General features: G+C 43.8%; 1 non-coding gene across 1 annotated transcript; it reads left to right on the top strand.

Annotated features, from left to right (window-relative positions):
- Nucleotides 1-14407: 14407 nt before the first annotated feature.
- On the top strand, nt 14408-14539 carry LOC118710020. The gene has a single exon (XR_004985248.1). It is a non-coding gene; the product is annotated as a U8 small nucleolar RNA (small nucleolar RNA).
- The last annotated feature ends 3072 nt before the right edge of the window (nt 14540-17611 follow it).

The raw sequence follows: 17611 nt of genomic DNA on the forward strand, positions 1-17611 counted from the left end.
CTTCATTGGACTCTGGTTGTGTTTGGCAAATAGCTGAGAACTGTGGATATTCCTCAATTGGAAAATGAGAAATAAGGTGGAAGCTTTCGAAATAGAATGAACTCTGGTCCCAGGTGGTGTGTCAGGGTGGCCTCTAGTATAACTAGGCCCTGAGGCCTCAGAAAAAGAGGTGAAAAATTTTCAGTGAAGGATAGAACCAGATATAACCTCTGGCCGGTGAACATGCCACCCAAATGAGAAGTACATGAATAAGGCCCAAGAGCCAGGAGCCTTGAAGACTATGCGATTCCCACCTGCCCTTACCCCTAGCCCCTGAGGGCAAGCAGCTGCAGTTTGGTTAAGTATCTGAGGCCAGAGTTGGCCCAAACACATGCTGAGCTGGGCCTGTTCAGAGAGGACACTTCCACACTCGGGGTAAGGGCCTGTGGAGGCCCTGAGAGGTCTTAAGGAGCCATAGCAACCTAGAAGCTTACTGAGGGATGGGAGAGGAGAGAGTCAGTGGGGCCAGGTTGGGCATCAAAGAGAGAAAGACAAGAGATAATGGGACCATGGCAAACCCCTAGCTAGGCAACCGGGGTGGGGGTAGGGAGGCCAGGCAATTAGAAATCTTTTCATTTGGGGACATTAGGGATTTATCCTAAAGCCATTGTAGCCCCTAACTTACTCCTCACTTACTTTCCAACCTTATCCTCCTGGATAAGCTTGAGAGAGGCCTACTTCTTCCAGGTGTAGAGGGGAATCAACAGAGAGAAGCCCCATCTGGTCCTGGTGGACGAAGGGGTGGGTTAGAGGCCATGGTATTTTTGAGTGACAGGTCCCACACCATCTCCTTTAGACTGGAAGCTACTTACCAGTGGGCATGTGCAAGGTGGCCCAGCACCCTTCCAGCAAAGGAGGATGGGCGTCTCATTGCTATCTTGCCCCTTGGGGCTCTCTGAGTGGGGTTAGGGCCACATCTTGGACAGCTGCTGATAAAGTTTTCATTATCCTTGCACAGGTTCAAGCCCACTTTAGGCCCAAAGAAGTGCTAACTCATTCTTCTACTTTGAGCAAAGAGGGCAGCTGACACTTCCTCGTTCCACGCTGAGGAGTCAGCTCACTCGAGACGCCTGATGCCCTCATGAAAGCTCCCGGCTGTCAGAGCTCAAACGCCATCTGCTTGGATTGCCCCGGGCCCCTCCTTCAGGGCTCAGAACCTGGCAATAATGTGTCCCCTTTGGCAGCCTGTGTGACATCTCTTCTTGTATTGTGTCAGGTGACTGCAATAATGATCATGCCTGTTGACACCTAGAGCTCTCAGAGGGAATTCTGAGCAGCATGAGAAGGGCAAAACAGAACTCAAGGGCACTTGCACACAACGCTGCCCATACAGCTGGTGCTTAAGCCATTCTGAAAACAACAATAAGACAGGTTCTGGGCAAGCACCGAACGGGATTGAATCCAATGTGGCAAGTAGGAAATCCAAAGTGAGAAGTTTGGTTTCCAGATAAATACATTATATAATTGAGAGGGAACCTAACTGCTCTCATGACTCACCACTGTACAAATGCTAATATTTACAGGGTTTCTGTTCCAGAGGGAAGATTTAATATTTGAGATCTCTGCTGGGATTATTTTTATTTTACTTGGAACTTTTTTTAATTTTTTTTATTTTTTATTGAACAGTTCTATATCAAATGCTGAGTAAACACACAGCTGTTGGGATGTTCTCTGGGTGGTGGGTGAGTCCCACTTGGATCTGGGAGCCGAAGGAGGAGCAGAGGGCGCCTGGGACAGGGCTTCCAGGACCATGGGAGGTGAAGGGTAGAGAGGAGGTGGGGTAGGGACTGGGAGCAGCTGGGATGATGCGGGTGGTTGGGAGGGAGCACTGAGGAGATACAAGACAAAACTTTGATTAGAGGATCCCTCAGTATGCTTGCCACGGCACCCCTCTCACCACGCTCCTGTGACTTGTATTTGTCTGTCTCCCTTCTAGGCCATAAGATGGGCAGAGACCTGGCCTGAGCTTTTTTTGTATCCCTAAAAAAAGCACTAGTGCCTGGCTATAGGGGTGTGTGGAGGGCATAGGGGTGAGCAGGTGGCAGAGAAGAAAGGGCCAGTAGGTCAAGGACGCTTCCCCATTTAGGATCTAGTGAAAGCCAAGGGTGACACCAGTAGAACTTATAAAGGATTCTGGAAATGTTTTGGTTATCATTTTTGGTAGTTTCAATTACAGCGTTACTTCTCTGTGTCTGTGAGTAGTGATACCCTCAAAACCCAAAGAGGCATTGTGGGTTTCTTTCTGAGCCAGCTGGAGGGAGAAGTATTGGCGACCCTGTATACGAGGCTGATGGGTAGACAGTGTCAGGTGGGAAAGACAAAGTGCATCAGAGGCTGCAGGAGCCCAGGACAGCGGTCAGCAAACTGCGCTCGTAAGCCACATGCAGCTCTTTGGTCCCTTGAGTGTGGCTCTTCCACAAAATACCATGCGAGGGCATGCACGTATTGCGTGATTGAAACTTCGTGGCCCATGCGCAGAAGTCGGTTTTCGGCTCTCAAAAAAAATTTCGATCATTGTACTGTTGATATTTGGCTCTGTTGACTAACGAGTTTGTCGACCACTGGCCCAGGAGCTAAGGCGAGGAGCCTGAGAGGTGGCGCTGGGACTGATGCCAGCAGGAAGCCTTGTGTTCCATCTTAGCTGTCCATCCCTAGTCCATCAGTGGTTGTTCACAACGCTAATGATGGCCCTAGCCCATTTACTCAGCTGTTAGATCCCCGGCTCCAGGTCAGGGCTCCTGTGGAAGACAACCAATTGATATGTCTCTCTCACATCAATGTTTCTCTCCCCTCCTCCCTTCCTTCCACCCTCTCTAAAAATCAATGAAAAAATATCCTCAGGTGAGCATTTTTATAAAAAATGCTAAGGATGGGGACCAGAGCATCTTCTTTATTTTGGCTTTTGGAGTGCCTGTTGTATACAGGGCTTTTTTTGTAAGAATTTTCCCCAAGGACAGGGCTCATGAGGCCTCCCTTCCCCATTTTCTCTTCCCCAGCTCAGCTTTTTTGGGTCCACATTTCCATGATAGCTGAAAGCTATTTTTTAAATCTATTGTTGAGATCATTACAGATGTCACTCTTTTTTTTTTCCATAGCCCCCCTCCACCCAGTTCTTGCCCCACCCCAGGTCTTCATCATCCTATTGTCTGTATCCATGGGTAATGCATATTCTATCTAATAAAAGAGTAATATGCAAATTGACCATCATTCCAATACACAAGATGGCCACCCCCATGTGGTCAAAGATGGCTGCCCCCATGTGGACACAAGATGACTGGTAGGGGAGGGCAGTTGTGGGCAGTTGGGGGGACCCAGGCCTGCAGGGGAGGGAAGTTGGGGGTGACCAGGCTGGCAGGGGAGGGTAGTTGTGCGGGGGTCCAGGCCTGCAGTGGATAACAGTTGGGAGGACCCAGGACTGCAGGGAAGATAGTTTGGGGGGGCGGGGAAAGACACCCAGGCCTGCAGGGGAGGGCAGTGGGGGGGACCAGGCCAGTAGGAGAAGGCAGTGGGGGAGGGACCAGGCCAGCAGGGGAGGGCAGTTGTGGGCAATCAGGCCAGCAGGGAGGGCAGTTAGGGGTGACCAGGCCAGCAGGGGAGGGCAGTTAGGGTAAACAACTGATACTCTATAAAGTAGTATAAAATGCATTTTGACTTAATGATTTTCAACTTACAATGGGTTTATAGGGAATTAACCCCACTGTAAGTTAAGGAGCATCTATATTTTTCAAATTAAAAGAATTTGTGCATAAATTATTGTCTTAGCCTGTTCAGGCTGCTGTGACAAAATACCATAGACTAGGTGGCTTATAAAGAACAGGATTTGTTTCTCATAGTTCTTGAAGCTTGGAAGTTCAAGATCAAAGTGCTACAGATTTGGTGTCTAGTGAGGACCTGCTTCCTAGTTCAAAGACTGCTGTCCGTCTTCTCACTGTGTCCTCATGGTGGAAGGGACTTGGGAGATCTCTCGGGTTTCTTTCCTACGGGCATTGATTCCCGTTTACGGGGGCTCCACCCTAATGATCTACCGTATTTTTCGGACCATAAGACGCTCCGGACCATAAGACGCACCAGTTTTTAGAGAAGGGAAATGAAGAAAAAAAGATTCTGAAACAAATAGTGTCCTAAAATATTTTATGTGCATTAAAACCCAACATCACAGTCATAAACACATGTAATCAACCCTGTAAAGTAAACAGCAGCATTTAGAACCATTTTAGAGCCGGGCAAGCACACAGAGACCACACAGAGCCGGGCAAGTAAAAAAACTTTTTTTTAAAAGTATATGTGTAGGCTATATTTGGACCATAAGATGCAGGGACTTTTCCCCCCCACTTCTGGGGGAAAAAAAGTGCGTCTTATGGTCTGAAAAATACGGTACTTATCTTGTAAAGGCCCCATCTCCTAAATACCATCACATTGGGGATTAGGATTTCAATATATAACTTTTTCTTTCTTACTTTCTTTCTTTCTTTTTTTTTTTGGGGGGGGGGAGGGGGAAAGACAAATATTCAGTACATGCCAATGATACATTATAAACATGCAATTTTAAAGAAAAATTGGCTATTAGAATAATAGACGACTCCTAACATTCTACTTTTGTTTGTACTTGAATAATTGACTAAGATTTGTGATTTTTAAATTGAAGTATTTCTAAGTTTGCATATAAATTTGAAATTTAAGAGAATTTAAGCTTTGTGTGTTGTGTGTGTGTGTGTGTGTGTGTGTGTGTGTGTAAACGCGTGCACATGCTTAATTTTTTAAATCTGTAAGAGTCACTTTAGTACTTGGGAAGGTTTCTCAGTCAGATGAAGTACTTCCAAAGGAATTGAATATATTAAATTTACAAATGCTGCTTAAAATGTTAAGGAGGTTTAATTAACTAAGTGTTTAAATGGGACTGAACATTAATCAAAAACCCTCTCTCAAAGTGATTGTTAATATTTGCTAGACTTACAAATAGGATAATAAGATTCCTAAGCTGATTTTAAATGCTTTAGGAAGAGCCATAAATTTCTGATACTATACATTTAATAAATCAAATACTAATTTTCAAGACCCAAGTAAAGCTTTGAGTAAGTAGACTTTTCTGCACATAAAAGCCACCCTGAGGATATAAAAACCTTTCCTCTAACTGGCGAGTGGATCTTCAGTGGTGCAGGAGGGTGAGTGGGGGTGGAGAAGGGAAAATAAGAGTTTAGTGTCATCGGGATTGTCTGATCCCCAAGGTCAGGCTAGTTAATGTGTTTTGCTCAATGCCAAATTGCTTATCTGGAGAAACTATAATTAAGTCTATGCTCCCACGTGGGGGATCAGAATAGCAGATGAGGGTGTTTGGCAACTAAGATAGCAGGTTGAGTCGTGATGGCTTTGGTTTGCTGGCATCCCCTCTCAGCAAGCCCTTCGAGGTGGAATTCCATGGTTCTGTTTGCTATAAGTTATTGCTTAAATCATTTCCCCTGAGCAAAAATAAAGACGTTCTGTGTTAGAGCCTGATGTTTTTTTTTCTCCCAGAGGGGTTTGAGAGTCAGACTTCTTATTTGCAACCAACAGAAGCCAGCTGTAGCCAATTTCAGCAGAAACAGCACGATTGAAATGCTTCTCCCAGAACCAACAGGAAAATCCAGCTCAGAGGCAATATTGGCCAGAGAACCAAAGTTGAAGGCATGGCGTAGAAAAAGTTTGGAGACCATGCTGCTCTCACCATTGAGCATGAGATGGCACAGTTCGAGCCCCCGGTGGTGGGTGCCAACATGAGGATTGCTGCCATGCTGCCCTGAAATGGTCACCAGCATGATTCTCCGCGACCCTGCTTCTCTGCATTGCTAGCTTGTTCAAATCTCAGGTGCACGTGTCTGATTGGGTAACTAGTGCACTTGTGCCCGAGGTGCAGGGACGGCTGGGAAAGACTATGTGGCATTTAAGCTTCTGTGGTGGGAGCTGGGCTTGGACTATCAGAGATTCCTCGAAGTGGGCTACTAGAGTCAGCTTATAAGAGCTCACTGTTAAAATTTCAGGGACTTGAGCCAATTATTAAACAGAACCAATATTGAAATGTAAGTTATAGTATGTATACTTTCCCTTATTCCTCCTACAAAGTACAACTAAAACCCCTGGGCATTGTATATAAGAGAAACACAAGAAGATTCCAAAGGGACAGGGACAGGAGAAGAACAATACATCGGTGAGTTCCCTGAGACTCATGATTTATTCTCTTTCTCTCTCTCTCTTAAAAATAATGTTTTATTTTTTGTTGCAGTTGACATACAATATATTCATTTCAGGTGTACAACCCAGTGATTAGACATTTATATAGCTTATGTATGAAGTGATCCATTAAATCTAGTACCCATCTGACACCAAACATAGTTATTACAATATTATTAACTATACTAGGAGCCCAGTGCACAAATTCGTGCATCTTGAAAGGAATTGTGGGCTGTGGGGCTGCAGTGTGCATAGGGGTGGGTCTCAGCCCCTCCTCCACACCCCTGCCCAGCCCCTCCTGCCATGGCCCCCAGTCCCCTGTCTGCTTGCAGCCCCACTTCTGCCACCACTGGACACTGGCAGTGGGTGTGAACACCCAGTGGGACTGCAGCATGCAGGAGCAAAGAATTTTCAGTAACCACCAGAGGCTTGCCCCAGTGACAGCAACTGGCACCCCACCTTGGTTGGGCATCCCTGCTCACCTGCTCCACCATCCTGCCACAGCCAATGCCTTCTATGTTCCATGCTCTGCTGCCTGCTGTTGATGCCCACTAAGTACCACGTGCACCCCATGGTGGTCAGTGTATGTCATAGTGACTGGTTGTTCAGTTGTTCTGCTGTTCAGTCTATTGGCATATTAGCCTTTTTTATATATAGGACTAGTGGCTTGGTGCATGAAATTTGTGCATGGGGGTGTGTGTCCCTCAGCTTAGCCTACACCCTCTCCAATCTGGGACCCCTTGGACATCCCTCTTGCAATTTGAAACCACTGGCTCCTAACTGCTCACCTGCCTGCTCTCCCCCAACTGTCCCCCTGCTGGCCTTTTCAACCCCATCTACCCCTCTTGCTGGCCTGCTTGCCCCCAACTGCCCCCTCTCTGGCCTGATCACCCCCAACTGCCCTTCTCTCCTGGCCTGATTCCCCCTAACTGCCTCTGCCTTGGCCCCGCCACCATGGCTTTGTCCAGAAGGTCTCCCAGTCTAATTAGCACACTACCCTTTTATTAGTATAGATTCCCTATGTTGTACTTTACATCTCCATGACTATTCTATAACTATCAATTTCTACTTCTTAATCCCTTCATTTGTTCACCTCCACCACTGACCCCATATTCTCTGTATTTATGAGTCTGTTTCTATTCTGCTTGTTCATTTTTAAGTTTTAGATTCCACACATAAGTGAATTCATATGGCATTTGTCTTTCTTTGTCTGACTTCTTTCACTCAGCACAATACCCTTTAGGTCCATCCATGTTGTTTCAGATGGCAAGGTTTCTTTCTTTCTTTCTTTCTTTCTTTCTTTCTTTCTTTCTTTCTTTCTTTCTTTCTTTCTTTCTTTCTTTCTTTCTTTTTTTCTTTTTTAATGACTGGGTCATATTCCATTGTATATACATACCACTTCTTTATCTTTTCATCTACTAATGGACACTTGATTTGGTTCCATATCTTGATTGTTGTAAATAATGCTGAAATGACCATATTGATGCATATGTCTTTTCAAATCAGTGTTTTGGGTTTCTTCAAATAAATACCCAGAAGTGGAATTGCTGGGTCCTTCTTTATCTCTTGTTATATAGCCTTTGTTTTAAAGTCTATTTTGTGTGGTATAAGTATAGCTACCCCAGCTTTTTCTTCTGTTTCTATTTTCCTGAAATTTCTTTTTCCATCTCTTTACTTTCAGTCTTTTTGTCTTTTAATCTGAAGTGAGTCTCTTGCAAACAGCATATGTAAGGGCCTTGTTTTCTTATCCATTCACCCACCCTATGTCTTTTGATTGGAACATTTAATCCATTTGATTTTAAAGCAATTATAGATAGATATGTAGCTATTGTTATTTTATTAGTCATATTTTTTTTCTTCTCAAAGAAGATTTTTTAATACTTAATACTTGGTTAGTGGTAATAAAATCCTTTAGCTTTTTCTTGTCTGGGAAGCTCTTTATCTTTCCTATGATTTTAAATGATAGCTTTAGTGAGTAGAGTAATCTTGGTTGTAGTTCTTTGCTTTTCATCACTAAATATTTTGTGCCAATCCCTTGTGGCCTGCAAAATTTCTGTCAAAAAATCATCTGAGAGTCTTATGGGGATGCTTTTTTTAGGTAACTAACTGCTTTTCTATTGCTACTTTTAAGATTATCTCTTTGTTTTTAACCTTTGCCATTTTATTTATTTATTTATTTATTTATTTATTTATTTATTTATTGTGTACATATCTTACCCCCCCCCCCCCCATACATACCCTCCCTCCTCAGAGTTTTGTGTCCATTGGTTGTACTTATATGCATGTATACAAGTCCTTTGGTCGATCTCTTATCTCCTCCAGATCTCCCTACTTTCCCCGCTGTAATTTGACAGTCTGCTTGTTGCTTTAACCTTGTCTCTATAACCTTTGCCATTTTAATTATGATATGTCTTGATGTGGGCTTCTTTGGGCTTATCTTGTTTTGGACTCTCTATGCTTCCTGAACTTGTATGTCTTTTTCCTTCACCAGATTAGGGAAGTTTTCAGTCATGATTACTTCAAATAGCTTCTTAATTCCTTGCTCTCTCTTGTCCTTCTGGTACCTCAATGATGCAAATGTTGTTACACTTGAAGTCCCAGAGGTCCCTTAAACTATCTTCATTTAAAAAAATATTTTTTTCTTCTTGCTGCTCTGTTTGGATGTTTTCTACTATCTTGTTTTACAGATCGCTAATTTGACTTCAGCTTCATCTAATCTGTTGTTGATTCCTTCTAATGCAGCAGTTGCCAACTTTTTGGACCTCATGGACCATTGATTGGCGACCACTGCTTCAAAGGTTTCCTTAAAACAGCAGTCACAAACCTTTCGAACCTCATGAACCACCGGTTGGCGACTGCTGTTCTAGTGTATTCTTCATTTCAGTTATTGTATTATTTATTTCTGACTGGCTCTTTTCTGTCCTTTCTATCTAATTATTTATGCTGTTGAAATTCTCAGTAAGTTCCTTGAGTATCCTTATAACCATTGTTCTGAACTCTATATCTGGCAGTTTGCTTGCCTCCATTTCATTTAGTTTTTTCCCCCCTGGAGATTTTTTGTTATTTCACTTGGGACATATTTTGTTGTCTCTCCACTTTGGTTGCCTCTCTGTGTTGGTTTATATGTATTAGGTAGATCTGCTATGTCTCCTAGTCTTCATAAGTCAGCCATCTATGTAATAGGTGTTCGGTATGGCCCAGTAGTACAGTCTTCATGGTCACTCAAGCTGGGTGCTCAGGCACATTATCCCCATATGGGCTGTGTGCACCCTCCTTTTGTAGTTGGGCCTTGATTGCTATTGGTACATCAGTGGGAGGAACTGACTCAAGGCCAATTGGCTCAAGGACCAGCTGTGATAACAGATGTTGCTGTGCAGTGAGCTGAACTTGCCTCTGGTGCTTGATGAGTTCATCTCTTATGTCACTTGTGGAGGTGGTTGTGTGGTGCTTTAGCATGGTCTGAGCTGGCCACCAGGTGTGCTGGCTCTGTGGCCTCTTAGGAGGTTCAGGCCAAGGTCAGCCATCACCTCTGCCCTTCCAGAGGCCATGCAGCATGAGCTACAAGCTGATATACAGATGGCTGCTACTTGTGTTGGGACTGGAGGTATGCAGAAGAGGCCAAGTGTGAACTGAATCAGGCTGCTTCTAGCACTGGGCTTGGGGTCACTTAGCAAAAGGTGCAGGCACATCGAGGCCAGCTGGTGCTTGTTTGGGGTTTGTGAACCTTTGAGAGATTTTAGGAGTATCCTAAGCATGAGCCAAGACAAGTCATTTGCATGGAAAGGCCACTGCAAATGGCTTGGGTGGGTCCTTGAGTTGTGATGGCAATGTCCTGTATCTTGGCTTGGTCAAGGTCAACATCCTTGTTGTGATATTGATATCAGAACAAAAAGCTTTATTTAAAACAAATGATATAAACTCAAATTATATTAAAAACAATAGAGTTCAATACTCCAAATTTATTACTTTCTTTTATTGTATTAGTTTTACTATTATCTGTGCTCTTGAAGTTATTTATGCCTGTTTTATCTGTATGGAGGAGTTATTCTCGAATAATGTGCTGCTGTTCCTCTCTTCCCAATAATTCATTTAGTGACATCACGTTGATAGCTGGAAATCGGCCACAGTGGGAGTATCTACATCACAGAAATGAGCAAACACTGCAAATTAGGTTTCCTCTCTTTCCATAGTAGGTTGTTAAACTTTTACCAGGACACTGCTGCTTATAAAATGAGAAATTTCCTAAATATAGGAAGTAGGTTTAGATGTTGCATGGCCATCCCTACACTCAACCAAGTAATAAATGTCCATAAAAAATAGATAAGGATTCAGATCAGTTATGAGAAGAGGAAGAAGCTGGACTCTTCTTCAGGCTATTTCCTCTCTACTTTATTTCTACTCCAATTTTACACATGGCAAATGTGGATTATAGGTAATGTAGATACTGGGAAAATGAAGACTGATAATCTCCTTTTTTGAAAATTTAGTAGATAATTTCCAGAATGGTGGAACTATAAAAAATATAGCCATACAAATGCTCAGATTTTTTATTTTTCCCAGGCAATGTCTTCTCTACTCTGCCTCCATCAAATTCTGATCTCTTCTTTAGCACCCTGATGTAGGAACCATTGGTTTTGCTTTTCCAGCAAACTTTTCCTCTGATTCTTCTCTACTTGGCTATAGATGGCATGGGAATGGGGAGAGGTGGGCCTTTGGATAGGTATCTGGTTAATTAATTATCCTATCTCATATTGCAGCTATGGGGACTGGTCTATTGTCATGCACAGACATGGACATTGGGTATAGGAGTGCTCTTCATCTACTAGGGTTGCTAAATTGGCACTGGCAGCGTCCATGCTCCCTACCACAAAGGAAGGGCCACTCTGCAGCCAGAGTGAGGTCAACACAGAGCTGGGCAGAGATGAGAGAGACAGACGGATATGAGTCTTATTTGGGCTAAGTCCCTGGGAGCCCCTGAGGCCCTGTTCCCCACAGCTTGTCCTTCCTAGCTAAATTCCATTTTTGGCTTAAGCAAATTCAAGCTGAGTTTTTTTGGCACTTGCAGCCAAAACAAATTCCAGATAAACACACATTCCTTATAGAGCCTCCTGTGGCCTCCACGGCTTCTCTTTCTCCTCTTGGCTCTCAATCCTTTGCCCTTCTCTTTGGAATTTATATATGTGATCTAAAACTGCCAGCCACAACCTACACCCATGGGAAACCCCTTTCCATCTACATATCTGGTTAACTTACAGACAATCCTCAGAGGTCCCCTGAGCAGGCATCTTCTCTCCATTGGATGCTTTGGGCAGCTGTGGAGTTGAGTCAGAGGCAGGAGAACGGCATGATTATGCTGTTTTACAGCCTGAAAGAAACATTTGGTCAGGAATATACTTTTTTTTTTTTCAATATAGAAGAAACACCCCCAAATCAAGCCAAATGTTTTGAGAAACATTTTATGGTAGAAACTGATTGGGTGCCAAGAAACCTCTGTCCTCGGCCCCCATGTTCCCTGATTTGTTTTGGCACCGGACCATCTGTAGCGCCACCATCTAGCCACATGTTAATTTTTTGTCTACGCACGGGTGTAAACTGCATATGGTTTACTTCAATGAGCTTAATTGTTTTTTCTATTTAATAGCTAATGTCTTAATTAGCTTCCGAAGCACAACAATGCCGACAACACTAAATGACTACATCTTATCCATATGGTTACAGAAGACGAATGACTCAATTTCCCGTCCTCAGGCCAAGGAGTCTCTGGAGGAGGACCGGGCAGAGGTGAGAAGAGAAAGATAGAAGTCCTCCAGAGACCTTACCTGGCCTTGAATGCAAAACCTGAATATTAAGAATAAATGAGGAGATGATGGACAGGGGAATAAAACAGGAGAATAAAGGATTTATGTAGAACTCAAGTCATCTGTTTTCTTAATGTACATACCATGGAGTGATGCTGGGTGAATAATCACAACACATTTCACGGTGCCAGCAGGCTCTATCGGCTCTGATCCGAAGAGGCGATGTTTGAAGATCGAACTGTGGGCCACTGAAAGTGAGAAATGCCCTGCAGTGCTATCTGTCTTAGGGAAAGCTGGTACCAGTCAAAGCCTGGGTGACATTTCATTGGCAATCTGGCTTAGATGAAGTTCATAGCTAGTGCCTGGCATCTATTAGGAGTTTAATATATATTTTAATCAGCCCCTGTCAGAAAATCCTTTGTGCTCCATCTTCAAAATATATCTAGACCCTGACATTTAGCACCTTCTTTCCCGCCACTATCTTGCTCTGATCCACCTCCATCTCTGACCTGCCTGCCTCCAGAAGCCTCACCACTTGTCTCCTCACTGTTTATTCCCAACACAGCAGCCAGAGGAATCTTTTAAAACATATGTTATACCAGATCACTGCTCTTCTTGGAACCCTCTCATGGCTCCCCTCTCACTCAGAGTAAAAGCTGGAGTCCCAGCACTGACCGGCAAGGTCCTACCTGATCTCGCCTCACTTTTCTGAGCTCACCTACTCCTATTTGCCCCCACCTGCTTCACTGCACCTGCACTCCACATGTTCATGCTTTAGGGCTGTGCTTCCAGTTCCATTCCCACCAGTCACACATGGTTAGTGACTATCACATTGGCAGTGCACACATAGAACATGTCCATCCCATGGAAAGTTCTACTGTACAGCTCTGCTTTTGGGACTTGTACTGGCTGGAAAGCTCTTTCCAAAGATAACTCACATGGTAAACTCCCTGCAATCCCTCAAATCCTAAAGTCTCAGCTTACAACCCAGTACCCCTCTGATTGTTCCTGCTAAACCCCCAGTCTGATCTATTTTCTATAGCACTTAACACCTTATTGCTTATTAACAGTTAGTTATTATGCTCACTGATTATTGACAGTCTCCCTGCATGAAGTGAATACTCCAAGAATAGGGGTTTTAGCAAATTTTGTCCACTGTTGTATCCTCAACATCTAGAACAGTGCTTGGTGCAGAGTTAGTGCTCATGAAATATTTGTCAAAGGAATGAGTTAGTGGATCAACATATTTGCAGAGCACCTATTGTGTTCCAGGCTCTGTGCTAGGTACTGGGGATTTAAATAGATATTGATTCTGCTGTCTTGGAGTTTCTATTCTGGTGGGAGAGACAATAAACAAATGCTGATACAAATTCTGAACATTCTATGAAAGAGACAAATAGGAGGCAGAAATAGAGACCATCATGTGTGTATATGTGTGTTGGGTGGGGAGACTTTTTCATGAGGACAAGCCAGCTATGAAAGGAGGGATAGAGGGATGGAGGGGCTGCAGGGAAGGGTTGAAGAGTATTGCAGAGGAAAGAGCATGTGCAGAGGCTCGAAGGCAGGCATGATACATGTGAGAGTGAATAGTGCTTTGGAGATCACTGAATTATGAACCATCACAGACCAGTCACTGAGTGAGGGCTGCCTTCTGCAGCATGCTACTCAAGGTGTTGTCTTATACCAACAGCATCTGCATCATCTGGGATCTTGTTAGAGGTGAAAATTCATGGGGCCAACCCCAGACTTGGGGATTAGTGTTTTAACAAGTTCTCTAGGTGGTACTGATGCTCACTGTTCTATAACATCGGCTCTCTTAGAATGTGAGCATGTGGCGGGCACCCAATAAGTGCTATTTGAATGAGTGAATGAATAAATGGATATGTGCAACCACCGCCACAGTGCCTGTTTCTTTTTATGTTCTCATTCCCTGACAGAAGCTCAGATGATAATTAGCATGGAATATATAGTGATGTTTTCTTTATTTACTGAGCTAGAGGGCAATCATTACAGGCAAGAACGAAAGAGAAGGAAATACCTAAGTGTCATAGGAACTCATAGATTTAGATTTAGGGAGTTGGGTGAAAGGCATTATTGGGGGGAAGGTGTAGAGGGGAAGGCAAAGGTTTGAGGCTGAGAGGAGCATGGCTTAATCATGGCAGAGAGTAGGGGACTCCCATCTGAAGGGACAGATTGTGTTAGAGGAAGTGGAGATGATGATGTAGAAGGGGAGATGGACTCTGGATATTTTAAAGAAGGTAATGTTGTCATTTGAAGGTGATGGAATTGCCAAAATGTACAGTGGCCTTGGCCTTACTTTCAGAATTTCTTAGCTATCCTTGCTGTCTAAAAGAGCAGGAAGGTGTATGTTAGGTAGGATAATCCTTACCTGTTCCTCCTTTTGGAGGGCAGATTGGAACATGATGATGGGAGTTCATAGGACTCAGGGATTAGCATCTGCATAATCAAGACTTGCAACACCCTGATTGTAAAATAAAAGCACAAGGAAGTTACTAGCATTTTCTATATGCCACACACTGTTCTAAGCATTTTACATGCATATGCTCCTTCAATCTTCACAATTCAATGAGGTAGCTACTCTTATTACTTGGCCAATGAGGAGACTGTAACACAGAGAAGTCAATTAACATGATCAAGATCAACCAGCCAGTAAAAGGTTGAGCTTCAATTGAGGAGTACCCAAGCACTGTGTTGCTTTGACTACACTTTGAGTCCAAAGGAACTTGGGAACCTGTTCTCTGCCTTTTTGCTCACCAGTCCTTGGGAGGCCCACTTCGGGAGGCAAGAGGAGGGGCGAAGGGTGAGCTCTTCAGGATGTTCTTCCTTCGTGGCTCCTTTCTCCTCCCCTGCTGGCTCTGTCCTCTGGGTCCCACTCTTCCCTCCTCTACCCTCTGGTTTCTGTGGCCAGTATGCCAGTCACTTAGCTTCATGTTCTGCCAGAGGAGGCAGAGGCAATGGACATCTTCCCAGATCTGGGCAGGGGTGGAATAGAACTTTATAGGCTTGAGGTTTATATGATCTTGGGAGCCTTCTTTAAGGAAAAGAATACAAGTATGTTTTACTTTTGCAAATTTTACAAGCCATTGATCCCTGTCTTCCACTTGACCTCCGAAGAAACAGAATTAGATTCTCAGAAGACTTGCCTCTGGGCCCAGGACTTGCCTTCGGGCCACCCCAGAGTGGAAGGCCTATAAGATGAGCATCTTTCTCTTACTAACACTGACCTACTTTTATAGCAAAAGGTGAGTGCATGAATACAGTCCTGGGATCTTTCTTTCTCATCTCCCCAAAGCCTTTATCATTCTAGATTAGGAGAGAGTCAGAAAACTCCACTCTGTCTTGGCTAGGAGAATAAGAGTTTATTAAAGGACTAGTGACCTGGTGCACAAATTTGTGAACATTGATAAGAAATAAGTTAGAATGTGGCTGGTGGGGCAGGACTGGGTGTGATGGGCTGCACAGTCTTGCCCCGAAGCCAACCTCCCGCAGTCATTCCCTGGAGGGCCGCACCTGGGGTGGCAACATAGCTGGAAGGGCATCTGCAGAATGAGTGGGGTCCCTCCAGCAGGGGTGTTCCTCAGGCTGGCTTGTGGGAATTAGGCCAAAACAGGTTCTCTGACAGCGCCTGAAGGGTCCTGGAGTGTGAGAGGGCACTCTGCAAAGTTGCTGTCATATAGGGTGTGGAATGCAAATGCAAGTGTGCAGTAAACCAGAATCAGGGCCAACAGTGCCCCAGCAACAACATAACCCACAGCTGAAGGTGGAATCACGTGGCCCCGCAAGGAATCAGGCTCCCTCCTCTCTGGTTTCTGGATGCATCACCCGAGAACTGCCGCTGCCAAGTCACTGCAGCTCGGCAGTTCCTGTGTTAAGTGTCTAATCCCTGATGGTCAGTGCGTGTTATAGCTACCTGTTGGGTGGACACTTAGCATATTAGCCATATATATCTATATCTATATCTATATCTATATCTATATCTATATCTATATCTATATCTATATCTATATCTATATCTATAGATATATAGATATATAGATATATAGATATATAGATATATAGATATATAGATATAGATATAGATAGATAGATAGATAGATAGATAGATAGATAAGGCAGAAGGTAGAAGGCTCTACAGTGTTTCCATCCAATCTTAGGACCTCACTGCTATATGTTTCCTATCAGCTCATATGTTTCCTATCATCATGAGCCACTAGATTCTAAAGATCACCTGCCTTTTGGGGTTGACATGAGACAACCAGAACTGGGACCCATGTTCTGCTTGCCAAACAGCGAGCTGACATTCTCCTGGCTAGGCTCTGAGGATCAGGGTGCCATCAATGCAGTAAATGACCCCACATCCTCCCTTTCTGTTGGCTTTGTTCTTATTTTAGCCCATTTTTGCACACATTTTGTAATCATGGTCCAGGCAGCAAGTGTTCTACCTGTAGCCTCATCAAAGACCTAGCTCCATGTATAAGTAGTTAAGCAGGGAGCCAAGCTAGATATGCAGCATCTATATAAACAAGTCTTTCTCGGGGCCCCATTTGCACAGGCAGGGCTATGCCAGAAGCTGGTTTTTGCCTGTTCTTAAAAGAGGGATAAGATCATGGTGGCTTTAGGAACATGAATTGAGAGGGTTAAACAAGTTTCAAGTCAGGAGAGGCAGAGACAAGCAGGGGGTGGGTCAGAGAGTTGCATTGGGAAGGGAGATCAGCTCATATGTTTCCTATCATCATGAGCCACTAGATTCTAAAGAACAAATGTGCCATTCAAGGGGAGAGATGTGTGGCCTCAGCCTGTGTACCTTCAACTTCACTGTGATTCTCTTGGGGCTAATCTAGGCAATTGAAAGCACCCACTTGACATTCATATATTCTCTCTTTTCATTTTCTTCTCTCTTGCTCTCTCTCTGAGAAAATTGACTGTAAATGGCAACCTCACAGATAGTCTTGAGCTGCAAATTAGAGCCAAGTCGGCAGTACTGGGATTTACAATCATAGCCTCTCGGAATTGAACTATTAACTAATTCAAACACGAGTTTATTAGGTCTCCAACCCCAGCTTTAGCAATTACTGAAGGCACCTTGTCAGACAGTCAACAATTCTAAAATCATTGGAATTGCTGTCACCCCTTTTATCAGGTTTCAAACTGATGGGAGGTGAGAAGGCTAAGTGTCTGTGTATTTTTTTTTTCTTTTGCCTTCCTCATGATTTTCCTAAAAGAATTGCAGGGTCCTGGGTGGGATATTCTTTTTGTTCTTTCTTCTCCTGCCCTCCAAGAATCATGTGTTAAAGGCCAAAGCCCGAAGATGGTAAAACTGAGAATCAAGTGCTAGATGTTCACATATCTGAAAGGTGCCCATTCCTTCTAAGAAGGACTCTGTTATTTGAACAAGAATCAGGGCAACCAGCAGAATTTACCTGGAGAGTGAAAGGTTGAGTGAGGTCTAAAAGAAATACTATTGTAGTTGAAGGCAACGATTAGTAAGGCAGATTGACCTTGAGAGCAGGATGTGTTTTTATCGAGGTCACCATATAGTGAATACTCAC

This window comes from Pipistrellus kuhlii, unplaced genomic scaffold (assembly GCF_014108245.1).
Source record: "Pipistrellus kuhlii isolate mPipKuh1 unplaced genomic scaffold, mPipKuh1.p scaffold_m20_p_7, whole genome shotgun sequence".
Taxonomy (NCBI): Eukaryota; Metazoa; Chordata; class Mammalia; order Chiroptera; family Vespertilionidae; genus Pipistrellus; species Pipistrellus kuhlii.